This window comes from Canis lupus, chromosome 28 (assembly GCF_003254725.2).
Source record: "Canis lupus dingo isolate Sandy chromosome 28, ASM325472v2, whole genome shotgun sequence".
NCBI lineage: Eukaryota > Metazoa > Chordata > Mammalia > Carnivora > Canidae > Canis > Canis lupus.
This window is the reverse complement of record NC_064270.1, coordinates 32,807,501-32,816,090: the sequence shown is the minus strand read 5'-3', so window position 1 is coordinate 32,816,090 and position 8,590 is coordinate 32,807,501.

Genomic DNA, 8,590 nt, shown 5'->3' with positions numbered 1-8,590 from the left:
CTCAGTCCATCCCGAGACAAGGGCTGGACCAGGCAAGAAGGACCCCCTGTCACTCACCCGGGGGCCTGGAGCAGAGCTCTGGGGTGAGGCCATCTGCATGCAAACCCGAGGACAGATGAGACATTTAAATTTTACCAGCTCTCGGTTATGAGCTTGACATAGAGAAATGGCTGTGATTCTTTTTATCAGCTGGGAGAACAGGCATTAAACGACAAAATATTACCCAGGGTCTGGATTCAGGGAGCCCACAAGTCAGATGGCCGCTTCGTGGAACGTGGGCTGGAGGCTGGGCCTGGCCTCCCTGGCAGCGGCGCCTTCCCCTCCTGGTCCTGGGTAGTCACTGCTTCCCTCAACCGCTTTCTTCATCTGTCTGTTGGTGTCCACTCATTTTTTAAAAATTTTAATTCTTATTTATAGACTGACCTTAATAAACTCTCTTCAAGTACCGCAGATTTGTCACTGTCACGGATGAAAACGTTATTCATGGCAGGCTTGGTGACCGAGGACGACAGCTGCCCTTTGCGCTCCCCGCCGCGGCCCGGACTGCAGCAGCCCGGCTGGGGATAGGCCCGCGGTCGATGGGGCCGGGGTCAGCCGGGGTGGCCCGTCATTAACCGGCGCCCTTCCCAGCCGCACACCAACCCAGCCCGCCTGCAGGTGGAGCGTTCTGCTCCCGCCCTGGTGAGCCAACCCCACCGAGCAGGTGCACCGAACACCCACAGCAGCGGCCCTGGCCTATTTGCCTAAAATAAAGACAAATAAATGGGAAGGGGAGGCAGCCAGTGAAGAAGAATGAATCTGATGATGCCCAGGGGTGAGGAGCCAACGGGGAGCATGGGGAATGATCTGGGCCAGGTTCGGGGTGTGCGATGTGGGACACCTAAACCTTCTCCCACGAGCTGCCACAGCCAAACTGTCCTGGCCTTAAATGACAGGAACTCCTAGGGGTGTCTGGCTGGGTCAGTCGGAAGAGCATGCAATGTTTAATCTCCAGGTCATGAGTTTGAGCCCCACATTGGGTGTGGAGATTACTAAAAAAAAAAAAAAAAAAAAAAAAAGAAACGTATAAAAAGAGAAAGAAAGAAAGAGAAAGAAAGAAAGAAAGAAAGAAAGAAAGAAAGAAAGAAAGAAAGAAAGAAAGAGAAAGAACGAAAGAAAACTCCTAAAGAAAGATTTGAGGCTTGGATCCTGCTGACCAGGTCAGGGACAATGTACGCTTCAGGCCCAGCGCCCAGGGCCCACGGAATGTTCTCATGTCATTTCAAACCAGAAGCGGAAGCAAAAACATTAACAGAACAGTAAAAACTACAGTCGTGGATCCAGCCTAGATTTTATTTGTCTTGATACCAATGTAGTCAAAAAATATAATCAAAAAATATATATACTATATACTTATAGACATATGTTTTTATATATTTAAAATTATTTATACATAATGGAGGAAGCAGCCTACAAAATCAAAGGCACCTATGCTTTTGCATGACCCATGAAAGTGCAAATGCAGCCACTGGTCCAAGCCCCGGGTTCCAAACTACATCTACACTCCTCTTCCCATAGGGCGACCCGTGATCTCATTAAAAGGCATCCCCAGCTTTGCGGCCTTCTCTTGTTCCCCGAGATAAATGTTCCAAAGATGCTGGCTCGGCAGGGTAGGAAAACGTTGCGTCAAATTGTAAATCAAGGCTGCTCCCATTAGCCTAAGGATCAGATATTCCTCTTTTTATTTTTTTTTTAAAGATTTTATTTATTTATTTGAGAGAGAGCGCGAGAGAGCGAATGAGCTGGGGGAGTGGCAGAGGCCGACTTCCCGCTGAGCAAGGATGCGTCCGCAGGGCTCGATCCCACCACCACCCGAACCGAGCCGGAGGCAGACCCCTAACCCGCTGAGCCACCCGGGCGCCCCGAGATCAGACATGTCTATGTGAGGTGTCAGGCACCTTCGTAACGTGCCGGTCACCAGTCGGACTGAGTGCGGAACCGGCTGAATCCTTCCTGCTGCCAACCTGCGTGAAATATCCACCTGTTTGCCTAGCAACTTAAAAGCTGCCGAACCGCGATTGGGCCGAGTTACCTCACACAGCCCTTATTTTCCATCTCAGCAGAGGCCTGCCCTGTCACGGTGACACGACTGGGGCGTTAAAGACCCAGCCGAAGGGCTAAGGCGGTCGCGGCTTCCCCAAGCGCACGGCCACTTGGACGAGGGGAGTCCTCCCCGGCCACCACCGGGCCCGGAGCCGGCGAGGTAAATCACACCACGTCCCCATTAACGTCTCCTGTTGTTGCAGGGTGGTAATTTTGACAGCAAAATAAGCCACGAAACTGCATATGCTATTGGGTGACATGTAATTTTAACTTCATTCAGGAGCAAGACTTTTGAGACATTGTTACCTGCGGGAGCAAGCTATAAAACAAGGATGTACAAGAATGTGTCAAATAGAGGACCTTCCTAAATTACGCCGGGAGGCACAGATTAATACATTTAATATATTCTGGTCATGAGTGAAGTGCTCATAGCAGAACAGCTGCTCCTTCAGCGATATCATTCATGGGAATGAACTACAGTCGCAATGACAGCCTGGAAAAATGCCCCCACTTTTCAAACTGTACAAATGGTGGTTGGACACAGTAACTCAAAACTGGACACTTCATTTCAAGTTTAAAGCTAGTGGCCCAGCCACAAACTATTACTCCATCTTCTTTATTTGTGGTCCATGGTTTTGTACTCTTTAAGAATCAAATAAATACTGGTGTAATGGTTAGCAACTGCCAGTTCAACGAAAAATACTGCTAAATTCACCAATAAGTCTTTTTTCCACACACACAAATTTATGCCCCAAGAACAGAGCCCGCTCCTGCCACAGGGTCTGGAGAGTTTTTTAATGTAGAGGGAGACTCACTTTAGTGATAAGAGTTTAAACCTGAACTCCTTTTTCCTTCCCTCTCGCTCATAGATCTGGCGCTGGGAACAGAGGGAGGTAAACGATCAATATATGTAAGTGGAGGCACATTAACTCCAGCCACTGACTGCCAGGCAGGCACGGCCAGGGACCCTCCCCACCCCACTCCCAGCTCCACTTGGCTTCTGGAATTTCAATCGATGCTGGGAATCTTCCAGGTTGGTAGTAGCGGAGGGCATCCTTGGCGTCCACCATGCACCGGACCCTGGCCAGCGTCAACATTGGACAGTATTGCTGTTGATAACAATGACTCTTGTTTTTCAGAAAGCCTTTTTTTTTTTTTTTTTTTGCTTTTAAAAACCAGTTTTGTTGAGGTAAAATTCACATATCATACAATTCACCCGTCTAAAGTATACAGTTCAATGGGTTTTGATAAATCTGCAGATATGCACAGCCGTCACCACATTTTAGAACATTTTGTCACCTCCAAAACCACAGTGACTGTGACTCCCCATTTCCTCTCCACCCTCAGCCCTAGAGAACCACAGATCTACTTTTTGTCTCTGAAGATTTGCACATTCTGGATATTTCTTGTAAATGGGATCAGACAATGGGGTAGCACGGGTGGCTCAGCGGTTTAGCGCCACCTTGAGCCCAGGGCCTGATCCTGGAGACCTGGGATCGAGTCCCGCAGTCGGGCTCCCTCTGCCTCTGTCTCTGCATCTCTCTCTCTCTCTCTGTCTCTGTGTGTCTCTCGTGAATAAATAAATAAAATCTTTAAAAAAAAATGGTATCAAACAATACGCGGTCCTTTGTGACCGGCCCCTTTCACTGAGCATGTTTCCAAGGTTCATCCATGTCATAGCATGCGTCCGTACTTTATTCCTTTTTTATGGCTGAATGATGTTCTATTGCCTGGGTAGACCACATTGTATTTACCCATTCATTAGTTGATGGACCTGAGTGCCTCCCAAGCTTCCTTCCCTCGATTCCTCGCAGCTGGCCTGCTATGTGCCAGAGCGCGGCAAAGCCTGTGTTTATCCACGGCTTTGAGTTCTTGCGACATACACCAGGCACCCCACCAGGTACATTAGCTCCTGGTTCTTTGACCAAAGCATCTCCAGCCAAGGGAACCGCCTCCTCATCCTACCTGGGGCAGCAGCTCTGAATGGGACTTTCTATTCAAGGATCGTTCTTCCATGCGGGGGTTGATTCGCCTGGAGCGGGGGCAGCCTGGTGACCTGGGAGATGTCAGCCTTAGGGAGGGAGGGAGGACGGTGGGCTGCTTGTTCTTCAGAAAGGTGGCCTCAGGGGCCCCCAGGTCTAAGTGCCCCGCAGAGGTCATGCAGGGTGAACAGCTGCAGGATGCACAGATTTGGGGTTCAGCAGGGCTCCTCTCAATACCCACCCTTGGGTGAGGGGCTGGCTGTGACTCCGTCACCATTCTAAGGATAGAAATCCCATCAGAGGCCAACGGAGACCAAGGAAGGGCTGGTTCTGACAAGGAAGCAAAGCAGAGATTTGGGTACTGCGGCCCTTGCTTCTCTGTGTGCTGCATGGAGGGAGCTGAGAAACCGTGCCCTGGGCAAAGCCTGTGCGTTCCTGTCTGACGTCCATTCTCCCCCTCATCCTCTTCAGCAAAACCCTGACTACATCCAGGCATCAGGATGCCGGCTCAGAGACTACATTTCTGTGAGGGCTGGTCAGCGAGCAAACACAAAAGTTGGCAAGGACCACCAGAACCAAACTTTCATTATGAAAATCTTCCAGCATGAAGATAGAGGGAGGCACCTGGCTGGCTCAGTCCATGGAGTCTGTGAACTCTCGATCTCGGGGTTGTGACTTTGAGCCCCATGTTGGGTACAGAGATTACTTTAAAGAAACAAATCTTAAAAGAAAGGAAAGAAAAGTAGAGGGACTAGGGTAATGGACATCCATATATACCCATTACCCAGATTCAATAGGTGCTAATAGTTTGCTATATTTGCCTCTTTTTTTTTTTTCAAAGTGATTAAATATAATTATAGACATGGGGCACCTGGCTGGCAGGTGGAGCATGCAGCTCTTGATCTTGGAGTTGTGAGTTCAAGCTTCACGTTGGGTGTAAAGCCTACTTAAAAAATTATAGATCCCAATGACACTTTACATGCAAATATTTTAGGATGCATCTCCAAAAAAAGGATATTTTCTTTTTCTCTTTTTTTTTTTTTTGGATATTTTCTTATATAACCACAATACCTATCACATCTAGTAAAATAAACAATGATTCCTTGTTATCATCAAGGAATCAGCCCATATTTCAGTTAGGATATCTATTTAAAAGAGGCTGACTCTGATGGGAGACAGGTGTCTTTTTGATCCTTCTCCCTCTATCTTTCTGCTTTTCTAAGTCCCAAACATGAAGGCTGGCGCTCCAGCAGCCATGTTGTGACTCTGAAGTCAACTGGAGGAGAAGCCAGGGGTAAAGTACCACAAAGTGGAAGGAGGAAAGGGTAGATTGCCAGATTAGCAAAACCAAACAAAAAACAAAAGCAAAGGAACAAGCAAATACACTAGCAAAAACCTATAAAATACCAGTTTAATTTGAATTATTCATTGTTTATCTGAAATTCAAATTTAACTGGGCAGGCATCCTGCATTTTGTATGGCTACTGCGTAACAGACCTGTGTTCTTGGTGCCTATAGAGCTGCCACAAAAGCACTAGACTGTTGACCTTCTTGTCCTTGCATCTTATTTAATTAATTAATTTAATGAGCATCTATTTAAGCACCTAGGATGCACTAGGTCTCAGGCAAAACCCTGTGGACACAGGCAACTGAGCACATAGGACTCACAATCTAGCGCGTAATACAGATATTAAGGCAAATGCCCAGGTACCATGAGATGAGCAATAAAAAGGGGCGTGGGATTCTCTCCTCCCCCATACTCATCCATACTGATTACTCCCAGGTCCCTGGTTTGTTTCCCACCTCTGGTTTCTGCCCCTCATTCTGGGATGTTCTCTTTCCATACAGCTGCTCCTTTCACTTCATTCGTTCATTCCTTCATTCGGCAAACTGGTGAAGCACCTGCTGTGCCATGTTCTGGGAAACAGAGGGCCCTGGCCTCTGGGGCTCACAGGCTGACTGCCTGTTGACAGTCTTCCACTGAGGTACGATGAGGCCAAGCAGACGAGGTCGCCGCACCCTGTGACTGGTCCCAGCCCCGGCCCCTCCTCTTCTCTCCGTGGGGAGCTGGCCAGATCCAGGAGGTTTTCAGGTCTCCCCAGGGTACACAGAGCCCTGCCAGGGAACCAGACACCGTTTGCCTGCCTCTGGTTACACCACAGTCACATCCTGAACCTACTTGAGCAAAAGCCCAAATCTGGGCGTGTGAGTCGCCTGGTTGAGTGTTGTTGGCCCTGAGTACTACATAATTCTCTGCAAAATGAGGCTGGAAGGCCCTGAGTTGGCACATTCTCCAGTCTCCTCTGCCATTTTTGGAGCCTTCCAGGCCAATGCTGGAAGGGATCTTCGCTGTGATCTGGTTCAACCATCTACTTAACTGATGAATAAACAGAGCCACCAATGGGAAAGAATTTGCCCAAGGTCACATCCTGCAGCCTGGTCCAGCTCAGCTCAGCAGGAGCCCAATTTCCCTGTCTTCCCATGTACCCGCACATTACACCCAGTGAGCTGTATATATATATATATTTAAAGATACCATCCATTTATGAGAGAGAAAGAGAGCCCACAAGCAGGCGTGGGGAGGGGCAGAGGGAGAAGGAGAAATAGGCTCCCCGCTGAGCAGGGAGCCTGGATACTCTAGGATCATGACCCAAGCCAAAGGCAGAGGCTTAGCTGACTGAGCCCCCCAGGGAATCCCCCACCGCCCTGTGAGCATTGCAGCCCACTGTTTGGGGCACCCCATCAGCGGTCGGGTCCCCTTACGCACGTCCAGCCCTCTCAGGCAGCTCAGCGTGGTGACTGTCCGGAAGCATCTGCCACCTTAAAGGACGTGGGCTGTGGCTCCGGAGCTGGCTGACTTTAGGAGGGGCCCCTGGCAGAGAGCCAGGGCATCCTTGACCCCTGCCCCCGGGGCCGGGGAAGAACCCCTTTCCAGCCTTATCTTCCTTTCCTTTCCCTGGGACTTGTCCTCCAACCCAGCTGTGGCCAAGGCCGCTTCTGCTGAGTGAGGGGGGAGGCAGATTTGGGGTTGCAGGCTCCTGGGGGCAGAGTATTCCAGGGCAGGCCGGGAGAGCACGGGGTGGGTGCGGCTGCTTCCCTGGGCTGCGGGGAAAGGTGAGGACCAGGTGGCAAGGTTTCCTGGAGGGCAGCCCTGGCCCGGGGCTCAGAGGCCTCTAAAGACCTGCCCGACAGTCCCTGATCTCCGGACGAGGCCAGAGAGGACAAGCACCCACAGACGGCACACAGCAGGGAACCCCAAGCTCCTGCCTCCCCCCTTCTCGGCCTGGGCTCCACCTTGGCCCCGAGCCCCGGGCCCTCGGGGAGCACCAGCACCCCGCAGCCAGCCAGGCCATCGGAGGCGGCCCGTCTTCCCCGGCGCGTGGGGCATTACCCTTCATGGACTCAAAGGTTAGGTGCCGATTCCACCTTGCGGCTGGTGATGAAGAACACGGAAGACAAATGGAGGTTGCTCCCACTCCCAGGATGCTAATCCCGCTAACCAGTGGACCAGGAAATGGCCGGTCATCTGCGCCGGCAGGACTCCGGAGGCCGCCTCCAAGCGCACTTGTCTTTAACAAGCAGGCCCCCCATCCAGGGTCCCCGGAGCCCCTCTGCAGAGCCGCGGCAGGAGGCCCGGGGCGAGTGACCTCAGTGTGGACCTTCGAGGGGACCCCAGGCGGCCCCGGGCCCCCGCACAGCCCCCCTGCTCCTGTGCCCCTGTGCCCCCCTCCCAGGGCGGTGGCCGGGACCAGGGGGCCAGGGGGTGACGGGGCTGCATCCAGGGCCGCGAGGCTCCTGGAAAAGACCAGAATTGCCATTGCCCAGCCTCAGCCCAGCGGTGGCCCCTGTCACCAGCTCCGGGGGTAGCAAGGCCACCCTGTCCTTGCATATCTGTTTTCAGACAGTGCCGTGTGCCTGACGCCGAGCGGCTCCGTTCACTGTCCCTGCTGCCCCAGGACTGTGGGCTCGAGCCCAGTCCCTCTGGGCCCCTTCCTTCCTCCTCCTCCTCCTTTTCTTCCTCCTCTTCCTCCTCCTCCTCCTCCTCCTCCTTCTTCTTCTTCTTTTTCTTCTTTTTAAGATTTTATTTATTTATTAGAGAGAGTGAGCAAGCAGAGTGGGGTGGGGGTGGAGGGCAGAGGGAGAAGCAGGCTCCTTGCTGAGTGGGGAGCCTAGACACGGGGCTCGATCCCTGGACCCTGAGATCATGACCTGAGCTGAGGTCAGATGCTCGGCCGACAGAGTCACCCAGGCGCCCATCTTCCCTTCTGACCCCGTCACAGAGGTTTGCAGCTGAGCCACCCGTGGGAGGCCCCCCAGGCTGGGAAAGCCCTCCCTGCCAAGCCCGCACGGCCCGCAGAGCCTGCCCCCCGGGACCCTGGGGACGAAAGCTCGGGGTGCTGGTTCTGCTCTGTGTGCTTCCCCGATCACTCTGGGCAAAGGCACGTAGAGAAAGGAGCTCCGCAGCTCCTGATGTGAGAATGTACGCCTCTTGTCCGGGGATCCCGAGGGATCACCCGGGGTACGCG